This window comes from Canis lupus, chromosome 2 (genome assembly GCF_011100685.1).
Source record: "Canis lupus familiaris isolate Mischka breed German Shepherd chromosome 2, alternate assembly UU_Cfam_GSD_1.0, whole genome shotgun sequence".
NCBI classification, from domain to species: Eukaryota; Metazoa; Chordata; class Mammalia; order Carnivora; family Canidae; genus Canis; species Canis lupus.
The window spans coordinates 15,807,039-15,828,774 of NC_049223.1; the positions used below are offsets into that span (position 1 = coordinate 15,807,039).

Genomic DNA, 21,736 nt, shown 5'->3' on the forward strand with positions numbered 1-21,736 from the left:
TTTGTGTGAACATAAGTTTTTAACTCCTTTGGGTAAATACCAATGAGCATGATTGCTGGATGGTGTAATGACTGTGTTTTTTAAGAAGCTGCCAAACTGTCTTCCAGAGTGGTTGTACTGTTTGGCATTCCTACCAGCAATGAGTGAGAATGTTTGTTGCTCTATGTTCTCACCAGGATTTCATGGTGTTGGTGTTCCAGATTTTGGCAATTCATATGAGCAGGTCATGGTACCTCATTGTTATTTAATTGCATTTCCCTAATGACATGATGTGGAGATCTCTGTTGATAGGCCTTTTTTGTCATCTGTATATCTTCTTTGGTGAGAAGTCTCTTAAACTCTTTGGCCCAATTTTTATCAGATGGTCTGTTTTAAGAATTTTTGGGGGGACGCCTGACTGGCTCAGTCAGTGGAACATGAAGCTTTTGATCTTGGGTTGTAAGTTTGAGTCCCACATTGGGTGTAGAGATCACTTAAAATCTTTTTAAAAAATTTTATTTATTTTTAAAGATATTATTTATTTGAGAGAGAGAGTGGGAGCACAAGCAGGGGGCAGTGGGAGAAGTAGCTCCCTGCTGAGCAGGAAGCCCGATGAGAGGCTTGATCCTAGGACCCTGAGACCCTGATGGGAACTTAAGGCAGACAATTAACCTACTGAGCCACCCAGGTGCTCCCCCCACCAAAAAAAAAAGTTTTTTTGTATACTTTGTATAACATCTTTATCAACTGTGTCTTTTGTAAGTATTTTCTCCTAGCCTGTGGCTTGTCTTGTCTGTTGATACTGTCTTTTGCAGAATAGAACTTTTCAATTTTAATGAAATCCACTTCATCAGTTATTTTCTGCATGGATTGTGCTTCTGGATTGTATCTAAAAAGGGATCACCATGCCCAAGGTCATCTAGAGTTTCTCTTGTTTTCTAGGAGTTTTATAGTTTTGCATTTTCCATTTAGGTCTGTGATTCATTTCGTGAAATATTTTGATTCATTTTGTGAAATATTTTAATTCTTTAAAAAATTAAACATGCCAATTGCATTACCTTGCATGACAAGGTAAAATGATCCTGCCTTTAATTACTGAGTTCAGTTCTACTGATTCAGCCAGCTGTTTCACTTACTGTTGTACGAAAATATCCAAAAAACAAATTGTTGGGGGCAGTCCCACAAGGAGATCCTTGGTGTCCTTGAATGTCACTAGAGGAAAAGTAACATGTAGTGATTTCAAAGGACTATGGTCTTCCAAACAACTCTCAAGCTTTATAACTCTTTCTCAAAAACAGCAACCCAAACAGTACAGCTGGTATTATCTGATAAATTCCTCAGAGACATTTCTAACTTGTCATTTGATATTTTTATACATCTTTTACAGTGAATGCTTTCATTTCCTCTTGAACGTCTAAGAAAAACAGAATGAAGTGTATTCATGTGAAGAGGGTCCTATAAACAGGATTGTGAAGTATCTGCCCAATTCCCCTCAATCTAGGAAGGAAAGTGTAGGTTGCTACTCTTGGTGTTTCTTTTTCTCTTTTAAATTAAAAGAATGGTTTTTGAATTTCATTATTTATTTATTTTATTACAATTTTTAGAAAAGATTTTATTTATTTATTCATGAGAGACACAGAGAGAGGCAGAGACACAGGCAGAGGGAGAAGCAGGCTCTCTATAGGAAGCCCTATATAGGGTTCAGTCCCTATGTGGGACCCTATGTGGGACTCAGTCCCGGGACTCTGGGATCATACCCTGAGCCAAAGGCAGACGTTCAAATGCTGAGACACCCAGGCATCCCTTGAACTTCTTTTTTTCCTTTTTTTTTTTTTTTTTTTTGAACTTCATTTTTAAAGCCTGGACTGCTGGGTTACCTGTGTATTGTGATGATCGCCATATATACCTGGTAAATGTAGCATTGGAGGAGAAATTCATGACTTTTTGCCAAATGAAAGTATAGTCAGTGATTCTTTTAGCTGCTAAGATGGGCCTTAACTTCATCCTCATGCATATTGAGGTTGTCAGGTCCCTCCAGGACTAGCTCAAACACCTCCTTATTCTTGAAGCTTGTCACCCTCCTAACTGGCCATCTCAAAGTCTAGTGGCATCTCCCAGCTTTGAGTCATTGGACGGAGAAGTTGTTCTGGATCTAGGAGATCATCAAATTCCTCTCTTTAGCCTTCCTGTGGGGAAAATCGGGCCTGGGGATTATAGGGCTGACTGTGGCCATGTTGCTGTTACTAGGAAAATCCCAGAGTCCAGATTCCCAGAGTCCCAACTCCTGTCTCCTTCTTTTCTGGTATTCCATCCTTTTTGAATACTTCAGTCTTACGCACTTTGAATCAAAGTTTTGAAATACAGTGATCTTATTATTATTATTTTTTTCAATTTGAAGCACTACTTACTAGTTTTATCTTTGAAATAGTTAAACTTTGCAGACCAACCTCTGTGGATAATTCATGGTTTTATGTTGATGGTGATTTTGTTATAAATGGCATGGATTCACCTTTTTGCTTAGGTGTCCTGGTTCGTTAGCATCCTAAAGAGGAGGAGGACTTAGGCCCAAGTTGATCTCACATAAGCCAGACTCATGAAATTCAGTTAAAGTCAACCACAATTGATTGAGCTCTTACTGAAGTCCAGCCCCTTTTTGGGTGTTGAGGACATGGCATTGAACAACTATTGTCTTGGAGGCTTTCTTGGGAAGGGAGTAGCAAACCCTAGTTGGTTCCCTTTTTCCATTATTAATGCTAGAGATTGGAATGAGAACAGCAGGGCAAGTTTTTTTCCCTCTGACAAAGCTCCTAATTCAGATGAACAAGGTTTTATACAAAAGCAGTGATATTTATATAATCCCTGATTCCATGGATTCTGCTGCTCCAGCGAAACTGTCTTGACCTATAGACAGTGTGTGGTAGAAGCAGAAGAGGAACTTTAGAATAGAGTTGCTGAACTTCTTAATCTCATTTTCTATATATGTGAACTAATAATAGCTCGTGACGAATATCAAATGAGGTTCCTATGATAACTGGTGTAGCAAATAAGAGATGCTCAGTAAATGGCTGTTGTTGCTCTCATTGTTAAATACAGGATAGTTGTGGAAATAAAGATCAGAGAGTGCTTACATTTTCTTCCTGTAGTAGCTTAGTTCTTAGTCTTCTCTGTTTTCTTGTGGCACAAATTGGGCTCATGGGAATAATATCCTGCTTCCAAGAATGGATCCAGGAAACCAGCTGAAATCCGACCTCTCAGGAAAGCTCTGGAATGAGAGTAGCACATTATTGGGAGGTATTGTGTCCAGTGGTTAAAACTCTGGGCTGAGCCACCTTGGGCAAGCTACTTAAACCATCTCCCTAAATCTTCTTATCTATAAATTAGGGATAAACCTATATTAAGTATTGGATAGGGTTGTTATGAGATTGAATGAGTTTATAGGGGTGAGGTGCTTTGAACAATTCTTTTTGTTAGTAGTACTATTTTTTTGTTACTAAGAAAATCTTGATTCTGGTAAGAGTAAATCATAAGCTTTCATAGTTAATTTGTAACAATTCAATCTCTTTTTTTGTTTTTAAGATTTTATTTATTTGATGGAGAAAGAGCATGACAGCATAAGTAGGAGGAGAGAGAGAGGGAGAGCAGGTTCCCTGCTAAGGCTCAGTCCCAGGACCCCAGTATCATGACCTGAGCCAAAGGCAGATGCCTAACTGACTGAGCTACCCAGGCACCCCTCAACCTCATCTTCATACACCAGTTTCTTATGTCATATTGCCCTTCCATATTTAAATATTGTCTGAATGGAAGCATTACTTTTGTGTTCTTATTAAGTAGATTAGTTATAATATGGTTCGTTATTAGGGAACACTTTTGACATTACTATTTAAGACCTATCAGTCTGGGAGTTGAAAAAATTATTGCATTTGCAATAGGTTTCTTTTGTTGTTGTTTTGACAGCTTGAATGCTTTATGAGTCATGAGTTGATAATTAAAGGTGATCAAAACGCATAAAGAAGTCCCAGTAATTATAGGAAAAGAAAGTCCTCACTCTTGAGCAAAAGCAAAATGTAATCAGAGATGAATTTGCTCCCTATTATTTGTAATAAGGAAGAATAGTGTGAGTCTGAAATATTATGCCCTAACCATTTCCCAATTGTTTTTGCAAGTGCCTTTTAGACAATAAAATGGAAAAATACAGACAATAAAATGTAAAAAATACAGACAATAAAATGGCTTACAAGGTGCTGTATGATCTAACTCCTGCCTACATTTCCTTTCAAATTTTATCACAATTTCTCTGTGGCTCATTATGTTTCAGCCACACTGTCCTTTCAGTACCCTGGGCTCTTCCTGAGAACCTCAGCTCATGATGGACCTTCTGCTAGAATGCGCTCCTCTCTCACTTGATTGTCCCCTCCATACCCCTTTAATTCAGGTCTGTTTAATTTCACCTTCTTAGAGTAACTTCCCTCTGTTAAAAAAAAAAAACAATATTCAGGTAAATTTGAGGATCTAATTGGCTTGATTAAATGATTCGAGTATTGGGCAATATTCCTCCTAGCAAGAAGAGGGGAGCTCTGAGTTCTACAAAATGGGAGGTTTTTTTTTAAGTGGGGCAAGAAAGTTATCAGCAAGGGAAAAGGGTGGTTCTAGGCAAGACAGTTTTCCCTTAGGGGGAAGGATAGGGGGACTCTTACCATGCAGATAACCTCATCTCCCATTGTGGGATGGAGAGGGCCTGTGTGGCAACCTCATTGGCCTGATTGGAGAAACATTTTTCTTAGAGATTTTGTTTATTTGAGGTGGGGTACAGGGGAGAAGCAAAGGGAGGGAAAGAAGCAGACTCCCTACTGAGCAGGGAGCCTGATGTGGGATTCGATCCCAGGACTTTGGGATCCTGACCTGAGCCAAAGAGAGACACTTAACCAACTGAGCCACCCAGGCATCCCTGGAAAATTCTTGACTGACGCCCCCTGCATTTCTGGGGGAGGTTCAGACTGCCATTAGATTAGGAACTAAGCCCCAGTTTGGGTCGTGGCCTAACTGATGCCATATTGGGCCTGTGGTTTTCTTTTTAACACCTGTTTACCCAATGTAAGATATGTCCCCCTCCCATATTCATTCTTTCAAATAGTATTAACCAACCCACTTTTTCTTTACTGTGTTTATCACAGTTAGTAGTTTATTGGTTATTCATGTATTTGAGTACTTCTGTGTTCCATCTTTTTGCTTTGGCAGCTCTATGAAAGGAAGGGCCATATCTGTTTTGTTCACCACAGTATACCCAGTGCAAAAAGGAAGTGGCTGACTCATAATAAATATGCTAATTATTTTTTTAGGTATAAAGGCCTTTTGATGTGACCTGGGCTGCTAATTCTGTCCCTTTAAGTACTCCTTGTTTATCTTTGTATCATTCATCTGTTGGCTCAGGTGCACCTGTCTTTAAAAATAGTAGCAATAGAAACTCAGTACCTCTGTTGGAAACTTAGGGGATGATCTCTTGTCTTCTTTTTTTTTATTTTTTTATTTTTTAATTTATGATAGTCAGAGAGAGAGAGAGGCAGAGACACAGGCAGAGGGAGAAGCAGGCTCCATGCACCGGGAGCCTGACGTGGGATCCGATCCCGGGTCTCCAGGATCGCGCCCTGGGCTGAAGGCAGGCACTAAACCGCTGCGCCACCCAGGGATCCCTTGTCTTCTTTTTCCTCATTTCCTGATGGGGTGTAGGTGCTGAGTGCTGTTTCGTCAGCGCCTCAGCATGGTGCGTGATGCTGGTGTTTCCTACATCTCCGGCCACTTAGTGTTTCCCGGGATGTCTCTGCTCATTTCTATCTTCTTACCCATGACCTCTGCTAATAAAACTGGTAGAGAAAGTATCTTCTGAACAGTATTTTTTTTTTCAATTTTCCTAGATCATCTTTACTGAAGGGTTTTTTTGGGGGAAAAAGTGGGTAATGCAAAACATTTTTATATTAAAACAAATGCAGATAATATTGAATAGAATATAAAATTTACATTACTTTTTGAGACAAAGTAAGAGACATCAAAGACATTTCAAGGTAGGCTGCTCATGAGCTTCAGGCTGTATTCCTAAACCCTGAGGGAGAGAGGAGACCCCTGCATGCTCACTCTAATATTATGGGCGCTGCTCCTTTGATAGAGAAGTCTGAGAAGCAGCAAATTAAGTGCTTACTCATTTGGCAACATCCCAGTGGATTAAATTAGTGAAACCATATGCTTTCTCATCCTAGAGCATTTGAACCTGCTTTAAAAAGGCCTGAGTAAATAGGAGCTTTATGCTTGAGTTGAAATTATTTCCCTCTAAAATGGTATTTTTTTCTCCTGTGAATGCTAACATGCCTGAGAGTATGACATGCGAGGTGGTCAATATCCTAAGTGCCCTGTGGATCTAAGTGTGCATTACCAGGTAGGAAGGAAAAGCAAATTACTCACCTTCTGCAACAACAACAATGACAATTAAAAACTGAAGAAAAGATTATAAGATGATAATCTGTACAGAAAATCTGATATACACTTATAACTGTATAATGATATAATTCAGGGACTGGCAAAGACTTCACTCTTAGAGAAGAGGCCACTGCTACAGTATTTGCTTCTCATATTTTTACGACAAGAATTTCTTTTGTGTGGTCGCTGGGTGGGAGGGAGGAAGCCATTATGTCTTCCTTTCCAAATCTTGCTTGTTCTCTGTAATTTTCTCTTTGTTTTTGTTGTTGGCAACAATTTGTTACTTTGCAGTAAGAGACTGAAGGAGAGGATACCCAGTGGAGAGATTTTCCAGGGTCATTATAGCAATAGATTCTTTTTTTTTTTTTTTGAAGGATGAGAGACAGGGTTAATCAAACGTGCTTAGAAGCATTTAATGGGAGGCAGATTCTGATGGATGCTGAGGCTTTAGGGTCTACTAAAGAAAGGCAATTAATAATCTCCCATGTAATTTACCTTATTATATTTCTTAAGTTTTATGGAATTCTTTCTTTCTTGAGAAAGCCTTACAATTTTACAAAGCTTTAAAATTAAGATTCAAATCACATGACGACCTGCCTATACCCCTCGTAAAATGCAACTTTTTTTTTTCCTTCCCTGTTTAAATAAGGACTCTGGAGCAAAAACGGCCCATTTCAGGATAACAGAAGGAGACTATCAGTGGTAAATTATGTAGTGCTGGGAAAAAGAACAAAAAAGGCAGACATCGAACACCTCCATTTTCCCAAGATTAAATGATTATTAAAAAAAGCGCGCCACACTGTATAGAAATCAACCTTCTCTCCCATAATTCTGTGCATCTGGGACTATAGAAATGTCACTGTCCCTGCCCCACATCTTCAAATTAACATTCTCAAGTCACAACAATAAGTCTTCCCAAAGGGGGACCTTCTGGAAAAACAAGCTATTTCCTCGGCTCATATTTCCCTCTTTTTGTAGCATGCACCAGCAATCTATCCAAGAAGTATATATTGGGGAGTAAGGAGGGGATCCACCAGCAAGCCCAGTTGTTGACAGCCATAAGATTAGAGACAAGCACAAAGGGATAGGTCAACATACTGACAAAAAATCCCGTGACAGCTTGGGAATAACTCTTCATCTCACTCATGGTAGAAACCCTACTGTCCAGTGCATAGGTATTGATGAGGTAGGCCAGTGAGTTACAGAGCCACAAAGAAACGATGTCACCTAGGAGGCGAGGAATAAGACCCGCAAAAAATCCTAGGAGGCCCTCTTCGCGATAGATGGTTACTATGGAGTCATAAAGTCCACAGTACTTGGATTCTCTGCCAATGAAGTGTACCATAGATCTCAGTGTGATCACGTGGAAGGGATGTGTGATGAGGGTAGCAGTGGAACGGGCCATCATTTCTCGAGTTGTCTCCTTGATAACTTGGTCGAAGGAAGGTGTGACTTCTTTCTGTACATTTCCAGAGCCTAAATCCTCGACCTTGTCACATTCCTGGTAATGCTGTAAAACTTTACCACGGACCACAGTTCCAAGGACACCTGAACACAGTCTTGGAGTTAAGCCTGTGAACAACCCACGCTTCCCATCGATGATTGCAATGTGCCGAGCATAACAAAACAGACCAGGAAGCTGACATACTTGCCGCCCAAAAATATTTCATCCTCTTGTTGGAGGAGGAAGAGGCTCATATCCCACCTGGATGAGCACCTTCATGTACATGAGCGGCTGGGACAGGATGGTGAGGCCGGGGCCCAGGAGCACCTGACTGGCTGCATCCGCCGTGATGGCACCCGCGGACTGAACAGTATTTTTAGATTTCTGAATATCAACAGTGTTTCTACCGTTGTTCCAGTAAATTAATCTTTCAGACACGGTTCAGAACATGCCCTTTCCTTCTTGGGCCACCTTCCTCATATAAACTCCTCAGGCTGGCTGTTCTTTTCTAATCTTAACTCCCACTGTCATTCCAACACATACCTTTTATTTTATCCCAACTGTAATAAACAGTTTCTCTAACGTGTCTTCGGCTTCCCACTTCCATATGTTTGCTCAAGCTGTTGGGGACGGCATAGATTCATGCTTGGGCTCTGTAGTTAGATTCTGGGTACTGATGTTTGTAGTCTGAAATTCTCTTTTGTTTAGAAAACCCTCCAAGACCAAGGCTGGTGTCCATCTTGCTGATTTCCACTCTAATTCTGCGATTATGGCAGATACCAGGCAGGTGGAATTTAAAACCTCAGCCTCTCATGTGTCAGGCTGGTGCTATGGCTCCGATGGTCTCGAGTGAGCACTGGGTTTCCTCACTGTACTTATTTACTTTTTTTAAGAATTTAAATTCAGTTAGCCAGTATATAGTACATGCTTTGTTTCAGATGTAGTGTTCAATTTACCAGTTGCGTCTAACACCCAGTGCTCACATCATGTGCCCTCCTTCACGCCCATCACCAAATTCAGGATAAAGAAGGTGTGTGTGTGTGTGTGTGTGTGTGTGTGTGTGTATACACATATATACATATTTATATACACACTATGGAATATTACTTAGCCATCGGAAAGGGCGAATACTTACCACTTACATAAACGTGGTTGGAACTGGAGGGTATTATGCTAAGTGAAATAAGTTAGAGAAAGACAATTATCATATGGTTTCACTCATATATGGAATATAAGAAACAAACAGTGCAGAGGATCATAGGGGAAGGGAGGGAGACAAACCATGAGAGACTCAACTCTAGGAAACAAAGTGAGGGTTTCTGGAGGGGTAGTGGGTAGAGGGATGGGGTAATTTTCTTTGCCTACCAGGCCAGCATCCAGTTCTCTGGTCCCAGTTGCTCCTCCTGGTCCTCCCTAGGGTGAGACTTCTCCTTGGTCCCTGCAGCCCTGTCTTCTCTGGAGCTGCCTTTTCTGGAAACTGAAGCCTTGCCTCTGGAATTGAATCTGGGGCTCACACATCAGGCAGATCTCTGACACCAGCTGGATATCCCACAGCTTAACTCCATTCTGACACAGCCTAGGGGCAGTAGTAGGCCAGTCCCACACAAGACTGGCCCTCCCCTCCCCCTTTTCAGAAGCGAGTTCATGTTGTCACCTGTGCTTCTGACCCACCAGCCCTAAACCAGAGGTTCCTAGCACTCCGTCCTCAGGTTCAATTACTTTGCTGAAGTAGTTCACTGAACTCAGGAAAACCGTTTGCTTACTAGATGACCAGTTTCTTATAACATATAACTCAGAACAGCCAGGTGGAAGAGATGCAGAGGACAAGGTAAAGGGGAGAGGGACATGGAGTTGGATACCCTCTCCTGTGCACCACTCTCCCCATGCCTCCTTGTGTTCACCAACCTTGGAAGCTCCCCGAACTCTGTCCTTTTGGGCTTTCATTGGACATGGGTGATTGGGATCAGTGTCCAGCCCCTCCGACCTCCAGGGACTGAAAGTGCTAACCCAAATCATTTAGTTGGCTCCCCTGGCAGTCAGCCTCCATACTTAGAGGTTTTCCAGAAGTCACCTCAGTAACCTCAACTCAGGGTTGCTTGAAAGGAGTGGGGGATGTGATGAATAGCAAAAGACACCTTTGATTGCTTTTAAGCACTTTGGAAATTCTAAGGATTTTATGAGCCTGGGAGAAGACCAAATACATATTTATTATCACAGTATTCTTACAGGATGCTCGAGAACAAAGATTAAGAAAAAAACTTTGAGACATTGTATCCGGTGCAGCTTAGTTTATTTAAGTAACTTGGGGACAGGACCTGTGGGCAGAAAGGGCTGTCCCTTTGCTGTATGAAGCTGGTGGTTGCATGCCTCATGCTCATGGGGGAGGAAACATGCAGCGAGTGTTAGATCATAGATGTCTTCTCTGAATTTCTACTTATAAAATGACTTTGCAGGATTCTCTGGTGCTTATCATTGAGTTAGAAATTATGTGTTTTTTATGTGTTGTAAAAATTGGGAGGGTGGTGGTGATATGAAAGACCAAAGTTTGGGAGCTGCTGATTTAATTACTGACACATAGCTGTTTCTGTTTAGCTTTGAGCTGATATATTGTATTTTTTATTTTTTTTAAGATTATTTATTTATTCATGATAGACATAGAGAGAAGGGCAGAGACACAGGCAGAGGGAGAAGCAGGCTCCACGCTGGGAGCCCGATGCGGGAATCGATCCCGGGACTCCAGGATCACGCCCCGGGCCAAAGGCAGGCGCCAAACTGCTGAGCCCCCCAGGGATCCCTGAGCTGATATGTTTTAGAGTTAAAAGGAAATGGGGGAGGAGGGTGGGATGTCACAAGTGAGGAGCCTCAGCCATTCAGTCTGAGTAGAAGTTCTGGTACGACACTTCATTCACCCGCCCTTCCTTCCTGTTAGTGGCTGCCTAGCGTGGTGCGACAATGTCATGTTTCTACAGCCTCTTGCCCCACCCTCCTGTTCTATGTGGAGCGCTCTCCTCCAGTCCACAGCGGGCTCCTCACAGTAGGGATGCTGTCATCTTTATCTGCGATTCCAGTGTCAGGCCTGGTAGTGGCTCAGGAAGCGTTCATTGAATGCGTTTAGTTACTATTCAAGTAAAAGTAATAGTAAAGCCATGAATTTAATCTGTCCTAAGTGAAATTAAAACTTACCAAACAGTTGTATGTATGGGCATGCTGCAGACTTTCAGTACTATGTGCTGGAAAAGACCTTTTTTGTTCTTTTCTATCATCTTGGTCATATCAGCTTTGGTCTTGCGGGGAAAGGCAGCGTGAACATGACAGTGTGGAAGGAACATTGAGTTCTAGACTTGGGCCTGTCTTCTTGTCTCAAGGATCTGGTACAGAAGGGTAAAGCGGAGGTATACCTCACCTCAGTGGGTTGTGGGTCAGACAGAGTAATGGTGCTGTAAATACCATTGCCAAGATCTACAGAAGTGCGTGTTTTTATGTATGTACTGTGTCAGCTCAGGATTATGGTACCTTCCCTAGAAACTTTTATTTTTTTTTATTTTTTGTTTTTTTAAATTTTTTATTTATTTATGATAGTCACAGAGAGAGAGAGAGAGAGGCAGAGATACAGGCAGAGGGAGAAGCAGGATCCACACAGGGAGCCCGACGTGGGATTCGATCCTGGGTCTCCAGGATCACACCCTGGGCCAAAGGCAGGCGCCAAACCGCTGTGCCACCCAGGGATCCCCCTAGAAACTTTTATATCTAACTTTTGTATCTATCAGACCATAGTCTGCCCTTTTCTCATTGAAAAATAAAACAAAACACTATGGGCAAAAACCAAAACCCTTGCTTCTTGCTTGTATTTGTCTCTGTAAGCTACCTCAGATCTTTTTTAGGGGGAGGAGTCAGAATATGAATTAATAAATACTTTGTTTTCTTTTACTGTTTATGAAATATTTTTTCTGAATAGCATTGGTAGCTCTGGAATACATTATTGGTGATTCAAAACAAAAATAGACATTTTTTTTCACTTGAAAGATGCTTTTGTTGGGAATTGATAGTAATGCATTACTCTGCTATATGAAAGGAGAGTGTGCAGGGAACTTAGTTCTGGGATAAGGTAATCATGGTGTAACGATTATTGACCATCATGACCTAATTTTTTGGACTATTCTATGCTAGACACTGAAAGTTCATCCTCGTAAATGATGTGAAAATTCTTTAGGGGAAAAGAAAGCTGGTAAGTGAAAGGGCTTGGATTGAAACCTTGAAACTAGATTTGGTTGACTTGAAAGCCCAGTGGTTGTCTGCTCTGGCTGTGCATTTGGTCTACTTGCAAATGGGATTCTAGACCTTGGTGAAATTCTCCTTTATGGTTTAAATGTCTTCAATATAAACTGTGATCAGTAATGTCCACATCTGATAATTCCACTGTGTGGAATTGGTACTTGTCTTGGTACTGGTGAAATTCTCTTTTATGGTTTAAATGTCTTCAGTATAAACTGTGATCAGTAATGTCCACATCTGGTAATTCCACTATGTGGATTACCTGTGAATTTCTTTCATTTGTCTTTTTCTATTGGTTCTGTCTCTTGAAAAGTCTAGTGATTTTTTAAAAAGATTTTTTTTTTTAGTTTTGAGAGAGAGAGAGCATTTGAGCTCATGCATACACAAGTGGGGGTGGGGGAGAGAGAGAGAGAGAGAGAGAGAGAGAGAGAGAGAGAGAGAGAGAAGCAGACACCGGAGCTCTATCTCACAACCCATAGACCATGACCTGAGCCGAAATCATGAGTTGCTTAACTGATTGAGCCACCCAGGTGTTTCAAGTCTAGTGATTCTTGATTGAATATTGGTCATGATGGACAATTGAAGAGGCTTCTGGTGATAGTTTAGTTTCTGTGAGGCAGTTAGAATAGGGGCAGCCACCTGAATTCAATCAGCGGGTGAGCTGATTCAGAGTGTGATGCATTTATAATGACTCATGCATTTCCAGTTTCCCCTTTACCTCACAGGTGCAGTTCTTTAGAGGTGTCAATGGACTTCAGGCCTTTCGGGGTACCAACTGAAAGCAGGTGGGACATAGTTGTGCCTCTCTCCCTTGTTAGGCTGTCAACTCCAGTTTTGATCTTTCTGCTCCAGTGAGACAGACTGCATCTTTGCTCAGCTTCTCATTCTCTTAGCAGCTGCATTGTATTCATTTTCCCTACCCCCTGCTCTCATTTGCTTATCAATCAGTGAATACTTGGACCAGAAAAGTAGCTTGGATTGCCAGACTCACTCTTTTGTGCTTTTCTTCCCTCTGGAATCTTGACCCTTCACATCCTGGCCACCTTATGGTCCTGAAATCCAGTTTCTGTCTTCCCAGCCTGCCACACCAACAGGGGCTCTCTTTGATGCCTCCCTGCTTTCTGACATTTGTCTTATCTTCTCAGCCTCTTATCTCTGCTGCTTACGAACTCGGAATGTACTCAGGGAAAAGCAGTGCAGAATGTTGGGTGCATCTCTGGCTATTTCCCTTTTCTTTCAGATCTTGGCCATTCAAGTCCTGCTTTGGAAGACTTTTTTTTTTTTTTTTTTTTTTAACCTTTCAAACATTCCTTTAAAAAAGACTTGTCCAGCTTTTCTAGTTTTTCTTTTTCTCCTCCTCTTTGTCTGGTATTAGGTGGTGTTAAGTGGAGCATAGATTGTGTTAATTTCCATAACTGCTATAGTTATTGTGATTGACTTTGAAGTTAACTGTTAGCCAAGTTTTGTTTTGATGAGATTTTTGGGGCTTTTTTTTTTTTAAGAAATAAAAATGTTTATTACTAAAAACAAATAATTGAATTTCATTCTATTAAGGGGCCTGATAAAATTTTAAGGGACCACTAGCCTCAGAGCTTTATAAGAGTAATTTCCCCCAAATTTTGATTATGTATGAATGCAATATTATAATGTACTACTTCTTCAGAATTTTAATTGTTAAATGAAAACTAATATTTTATCTTTTCCTATTTTACTTTTTTAAAAAGATTTTATTTATTCATTCATGAGAGACACACAGAGAGAAACAGACACAGGCAGAAGGAGAAGCAGGCTCCATGCAGGGAGCCCAATGTGGGACTCGATCCCGGGACTCCAGGATCATGCCCTGGGCCAAAGGCAGGCGCTAAACTGCTGAGCCACCCAGGAATCCCCTGTTTTAATCATTCTTAGAATAAAAGTAGCTTAAAAATATTTTGAAAAAAGTGATTTTCTGAAACTGTAAATACCAATGCCCCTTTAAATTCATCTTTTAAATAATTCAAGTTTGAGATACTTATCCTCCCATCATAATGAAAAGCTTTTGAATGAAAGCTGGAAAACAGTAAATTAACAAGATAAACATAGAGACCTGAAATGAAGAGTTTGGCATTAATTAGGTAATTTAATAAAAGATGACCTCACATTTAACTTGTGTACCTTAATTCTTTCTTAACTCAAAACCTCATTTGCATGGAATGTTATTACGTGAAGCAGAGGTACCAAGTAGACTATTCTGGTACCTTAAAACAAAATGTCCACCTTATGTTGCGTAGATTTTTAATTTTTTAAAGGTCTGGTAGGGCAAAGTAAGATGCAAAATTCCTTCATGAATTCAGTTATAACTCTTAGAATGACTCATGTGGCTAGCCAGGTACAAGGCCACACAATTGCTTACTTAAACCCAAATACATTATAGAATTCAAAATTGCTTCATTTGCCAGCCTGCCAGGAAACTTTGAACACTGTGTTAGAACCTAGGAAGAAAAGAAAATTTAAAGTGTTTTACTTCTGAATAATATTTTTAGAAGCCCTGTTGGTGACAAGATTACATAGAGACAGTGTTTATCCAGAAGGTTATTAAATCAGAAAGTTTCATTTCAAGATGAATCAACAGACATTGACTAAGATGTATTTATGGCACCCTAGAGAGAATCCTTGAAGACATTTGGAAGAATGTTATTCGCACAGTGCTACCAACATACTACTGAGTTCTGAAAAATTGTTAACAAATATGGGATCAGTATACCAATTGCTTGCTCTTTCATACCTTAAGTGTTAGTAGACCACAGGAAAGGATTTGTCAAGAATTTGCATGTAAGACACTTTTTTGGGGGGTTGTGTTTTTTTTTTTTTTTAGTGAATGATTCTCACTTTTTCAATTTGTGGGAAGATGGAAGTGTGTTGTGTAAAGTTGAAAGATGGCTTCAGTAAAGACACATGGTGGAACATCTTAATGAACTTAACAGAAAATTGCAAGAACTGCAGAAATTATGTATTATGTTTACTGATGATTCAAAATAGAAATTAAACTTAGGAGGGGATCCCTGGGTGGCTTAGCGGTTTGGCGCCTGCCCTTGGCCCAGGGCGCAATCCTGGAGTCCCGGGATCGAGTTCCACATCGGGCTCCTGGCATGGAGCCTGCTTCTCCCTCCTCCTGTGTCTCTGCCCCCCCTCCCCGTGTGTCTATCATAAATAATAAATAAATCTTTAAAAAGAAAGAAATTAAACTTAGGAAAAATTAGATTACAAGTGTTCACTAATGATGTTCAGTAAATATTGACTACAAAATAATGATTTACTAATAAAGAATTTATTCCTGTTTGAAGGAAAAAATATTTTAAAATTTTTAAAATAGACTATTTCTCAGAGCAGTTTTAAGTTTATAGTAAAATGGAATGGAAGGTACAGAGATGCCCTTATACTCTGCCCCAAACATGCATAGCCTCCTCTGTTTTCAGCATATTCCACCAGAGTGCTCTCTTTGTTGGTGAACTCACTCAGGCACATGGTTATCACCCAGAGTTGACAGTTCATATTAAGTTCACTTTTGGTGTTGCATAGTCTATGTGTTTGGAAAAGTGTATAATTACATGTATCTGCTGTTTTAGTATCATAGGGAGTAGTTTCACTGCCTTGAAAAATCCTATTTTCTGCTGATTTGTCCCTTCCTCCCCCTTAACCTTTGAAAACCACTGAGTTTTACAGTTTCCATAGTTTGCCTTTGGAAAATGTTACTTTAATAACCTGAGATGAGAAGTTTGGTTGAATTTGAAGTCAATATGCATTGTCACAAAATGCATTTATTAGTGGAAAAAATAGGAAATATGAAATACTATTATAATTTTTGAATGTAAAAATGATTTAAAATGTTTATTACATTGTATGAGCAATGTGTATTGTTGCTGGGGATCCATAAGAAGTTTGAAGAAGTCATCTATGTTGATCAGTACATAGTCAGTATAAATGTAGAGCCCAGTGTAAAAAAGTTAACATTCATAGAAACAAGCTTATATTTCTCATGAAAAAAAATCTGTTCATACAGAATACTTTGTATTCTGGTTTGCTGATCATAATTATGGAATATAAGGGAAATATAATTGGTTTGTATAGCACAAACCTTGATTTCCCTTCCAGGCACCAGATAAATGATGTTATTTATAATCTGTGCCATGACATGAATCACTGATCTGTATTGGCTGCTTTTTAACACTGTGTAAATTGACTCTCCAGATGAGTCATTTGGTTTTTAATCTACGGTGGGTTGTTTTAGTGGGGGATAAATTCGATCTAGGAAACCTAGAAACTTCTAAGGGATTATGGAACTTTTTGAAACGTATAGGGTTTCTGAGAACTATCTTTATCCTTTTCATTGGTCAGGCTGACATAGCTCAGAGAACTTACAGTTATGACTTTAGCCAAGTGCCCGTGTGGTCACATATGTAGCCTTAGGTCAGATGTGTTTCTTTTTAGTTATATACTCAGTGTACATTTAATGAGCATTGCTGTGCCTGGCATTGTGGAATATAATTTATATTCCCCTTTGTTCTTAAGGAATTTATAGTTTAATGGAGGGGAAAGCCATACAGATACTTACATAAATGTATTAAGTATAACAATAAATAGGCCTTGAGACCCATGAGGGACTTGTGACCCATAGTCTGGTATTTGAGTTTCAAAAAATTACTGTAATGTGTATAATTCTTTGCTGTTAATTAGGTAAGTAAGAATTGAATAAGTAGTGATGAATTTTAAAAAGTACAAAAAGTATAGCCTAAAAATTTAGTTGGATTTTATATCCTAACCCTCTTCCCTGTTTGTACTTTTAACTCATTTTTTTAAACCATTTTAGATCATTAACCCTTCCTCCTCCCTTTTTTTTTTGGTCATCAGTGATGATTTGTAAGTTTCTTGCACATCTGTATTTTCAAACACATGTAAATGATGTCTTTAGTGAAAATTCCTGGGAGCAGAATCTGTGCTGAAGATGCTTTCTCTGGTGTATTTATTTGCTTGTTATTAGAATTCTTAGAATTAATAGACTTTTATTTATTTTTTAAGATTTGTTTACTTGAGAGAGCGCATGAGTGGGAGGGGCAGAGAGAGAGAATATTAGGCAGGCTCCACGATCAGCATGGAGCCGGACATGAGGCTGGATCTCACAACTCTGAGATCAGGACATGAGCCAAAACCAAGAGTCAGATGCTTAACTGACTGCCCCACCCAGGTGCCCCAATAGGCTTTTCTTCTATAGACAACTAGAAACCTGAGAGGCTTTTGGGAGTTTGCAATTGACAGAACTAGTCTGGGAGATAGTAATCCTAATGGTTTAGCTGCAGCTCCTGCAGAGTGTCATCTGGAAGGAATTGCAAGGAGGCTGTATGTGCCCTTAATTCCTCTTTGGTCCCTCAATGCCTCTTCCTGTCACGTGAGCCACCACTGCCCTCCCATCGTCCCTGTCTAGACATGCTTTTGTCAGTTGTCCTGAACTCCAGAATCTCCTTTTTCATGGTTCTCGTGTCCTGAGCTGACCTGAGGTAGGCATGCTTCTGATTGTTGGAGCAAGAAAATCAGCCGTGTGTGTCTATACAAATGGTAGCATTTCCAGGCTCTTCTATGAAGTCCGAAAAATAGTTTATATAGATTGATGTTACACTAGTCCTAAGCAAAGTAAGATACTTGAATTTGAGTGTGATATTTACTGTCTCTCTCCTCCTTTCCTCCTCCCAGTGCTGGAGCTAATTATTAGAAATATTCCTAGTTATTTAACCCACAAATAGGAGAATACTCTTTTATTTTTCTGGATTAGGATGCTCTGATCCATTGAGCTCTGTGATTAGAATTTTGTTAATTTGCAGAATTGACTAGGAGAAAGTATTTCAATAATACATTTGTAGACTTAAGAAAAAAAATGCATTCTTATCCTTTTTCTATACTTTTCCCGTCAAAGTACCTTTGTACTGTATTAGAATGTATACGAACATTTAGGGAATAAAAGGGGTGAAATGCCGAAAATTCAATAATTCCTAGGTGCCATGAAAATGGCAAATGCCTGTGTAGTATTTGATTGCAGATTCCTGCCCCTCCCATTCTTTAATTGTTTTCAGAGCCATAGAACATAGCAATTACATGTGAGGCCTCAATAGCTTAGCCTTTGATTCTGTACAGGTTTCCTGATTGCATACATCCAACAGCTCTCTCTTAGATCGTCATTAAGTTGTTTTATGTGTTTGGGCAGGTTGCCTTGATTTACAGCCAGCACTGAACTAGAGATGAGTAAGATAGCAAGTCTTACCTTGTTTTTTCCCCTGTCAGCCATTCCTATGCTTGTGGTTGGGAGACCTACTTAGAGTAGAGGTAGCAGAATTAGTCAGCTGAATGTAATCTGCCCAAGTTTTCATTTTGAGGTAAATCTCTTTTATGACTCTCTGTATAATACTTATTATTGCCATTCAGGATAATTCTGTCTGGTAGGTTGTAAGTATCATCTCTGGTTTATTTACTACTTAAAGTACAGTGAATCTAGGCATCCCTCATATTAAAAAAGGTAAGATCAGATTATTACCTCAGGATGTTGCAGTCCTGATTTAGTTAGTTGTATTTCCATAGCCTTGCAAAATTAGTACTTAGGACCTGAAGCCCAGTAGTTTTAGGTAATCCCTCCCTCACCTAAACATGTGTTACAGTAATGCCCCCCTGCTTTCCAAATGCTAACCTTTTATTGGGGTCCTTTTCTTCACTTGTTCCTCTCCATAGCAGTTTACTCTTGAAGGATTAGTGCAAAAAGAAACATAGCGCTTGAACCACAAAATATGCTTAGCCAGATTTCAGAACTTGACAGCTATGATTTTTCTCTTTGAAAACTTGGCTACTTGGTGAAAGTAATGGTTTTAGAAATGTTCTCAGGTGATGGTTTGGGGAAGAGTAAAAAGAATTTTTTGAGACATTGTCCTATTTTCTTAATCCAAAAAGATCAGAATGCAACTGAAAATAATTCACATAGGAGTAGACACAGTAAAAATATCCTTTTAATAATTAGAAAATTATGTCTGGAGCAATCAAGTGGACATAATTGCTTGGTTCACTGTGTAAATGCTGCAGAAGTTAGGAAGAATTTTTCATTGTAAATATTTTTTTAAATCTATGTGATGTATTTGCATACTTTTACAGACGAGACAAAACAGAAACATATTCAGAATTTAACCTGATTAAATATTTAGTTCAGTCCTGAGCTTTTGATATTTAATACAATATAAAGTAATAGAAAAAAAATTTTAAATTTGATTTGCATGCTACAGAGATTCAGCTAAACTTTGTTCATTTGGCTAGCAATATTTTTTTTTGTACCTGTAACTTAGATTCTGATATACAAAACTAAAATAACATACTGATAATTCAGACTTGAGAACTAAATATTACATTCTTTTTACCCTATGCAGAATAGATTCTACCTTTAAAAATAGTATTTATAATATTAAAATTCATATGGTTCATATGGTTTTGTGATCAAGTTATTAAAATGTTTTGTCAGTGTGAATCATCTGGGTTAGTACAAATATGATAGAATTGTTAAAAGCTGCCTATAAGTACATATCACCATTGCTGATTTTTAAAGTGTGGAGAAGTATTATATTAAAATAAGTTCGTTTCTCGTGTTAGAAATGAGCACATTTTGTAAAATAAAACCAAAAACATCTTGGTCACAACTGTTAACTACCAACCTGAGACAGATTTTATTCTTTTATACTTGTCTGGAACTTTTTGTATCACAAAAAGTTAACAGCTAATCTGATGAAGACTTATAAAGGTGTAAATATTCTGATATAGCCTCTTCTATGTCAAACATTTAAAATGGCCAGAACCTTTCATTGTAAATTTTAATAGAAGCCTAGCTAGTGGTAAGGAAAAGTAATTAGCAAACCTGTTTTCTACATATTTACAGATTTCCTTGATGCTGAGACAGTGGTAGCGCAGATTTATTTTTTTCCTCTTTCTGATTAATCCCCTCCAGTTTGGCCTAATTTCTTAGTATGCAGAGAAGTTAGAGTCCTTATCTTTTCTAGGTCCTTGTTCTTTTTTCTATTGATCTGGCTAACCACATGAGCTTTTTCAGCAACCTTTAAACTATAAAAAACCTATTTTCCCTGGTCCATTTTTAGCTGGCAGCTCTCCTTGACATTGTAGTACATTCCCCCTTGTCAGCTTATTATTTTCATTATATTAGTATTATTATTGCTAAAAATAGAAAAAAATAGTCTAATCTTTAAAGAGCTGCAAATGAGAAGAGGCTCTTTTTAGGAAACAGAGTACACTTGGAGCTGTCTGGTAAGTGGAGGTTTCTGCTGGACAGGTATGTGACTTGGAAACTTTTCTGATCAGCGTATTCACTTTTTAATGTTTTCTCTCTCTTCTGATTTCAGATAGTCCCACATGTCTGTTGAGTTTTCACTGATAAGAGATGATTTTGCCCCCCTTGGAAAACAATCTTATCTGTTGCCTCTTAATGCTTTGTCTTCTAGACACGTTTCTTGTATTTTTACCTATTACCTATTGAAGAAAACAATGACTGGTAGCAGATTGTCTGGAAAGTGGAAGACCTTAACAGGGAGACTGTATTTATGAGAATTGATGCTGCCTTCCTGGAATTTGACTCACGCTCAAGTAATAACTGATTTATTAATCTTATGGAAAGCCTAATAAAATTCTGAGGTACTCTGGGGAGTTCCATTCTTTCTTCAGTCCCAACGTCCATCCTTCTGGATGAGGATGAGCCCTAATAGTGATTACAGTTTACACAGCAGGATGCCTGCTTCAGAATATTCTGAGTATGACATGCCTCAGTTTACTTGAGTTCCTGAAGGTAATGAGTAAAACCACAGAATAAAATCCAGATGCATAGATTCAGAATTTGGGAAGTGGAGTTAATTTTAAGATCATCCAATCTAAGTATGTTTATAGTTTGGTATAGCCTTTTGTAGCTTGGTTTTGTACTCTGCAAATCATAGGACTTTGATAAATTTTGGAGGACTACAAGCAAATATGAGTTAACTCACAAAATGTAGAGGTGAATTTTGAGAGTTCCAGAAAATTTGAGATGTACAGGCCTGTCTAAAATGTAGTCACTGTTCAAGTTGTCAGTACTTCTGGAATTGTGAAACCAAAACTGAAGATGCGGCTGGGAAACTAGCTTAGGAAAGTGTGGACCAGAAGGCCCGAAATAAAACAAATTACAAAAGCTTGAATAAAGAGGTGGTGGGAAGTAGAGTCTTCCTAAATTGTTGCAGATAGATTGGAATCAGAATACCTGTGTGTTAGAGTCAGTTCCATGTCCATATTGTGAGCAAAGTCATAACTCTGCAATAAAAATAGTGTCATTAATAACCCAAACCTTGGGATGCCTGGGTAGCTCAGTGGTTTGGCACCTGCCTTTGGACCAGGGCGTGATCCTGGAGTACTGGGATCGAGTCGCATGTTGGGCTCCCTGAGATGAGCCTGCTTCTCCCTCTGCTTGTCTCTCTCTCTCTCTCTCTCTGTGTCTCTCATGAATAAATGAAATCTTAAAAAAACAAAACAAAACAAAAC

At 39.2% G+C, this 21,736-nt stretch overlaps 1 protein-coding gene, 1 long non-coding RNA gene and 1 pseudogene across 6 annotated transcripts in view; 2 read left to right on the plus strand and 1 right to left on the minus strand.

Annotated features, from left to right (window-relative positions):
* Positions 1-21,736, plus strand: part of MPP7 (membrane palmitoylated protein 7) — a 681,753-nt gene that overhangs the window by 409,859 nt on the left and 250,158 nt on the right. The window lies entirely within an intron of this gene.
* The window catches only part of LOC119876056, a 107,008-nt gene that overhangs the window by 34,603 nt on the left and 50,669 nt on the right, over positions 1-21,736 (plus strand). The gene's annotated exons all lie outside the window — the stretch shown is intronic.
* Positions 7,199-8,463, minus strand: LOC100683137 (annotated as a pseudogene).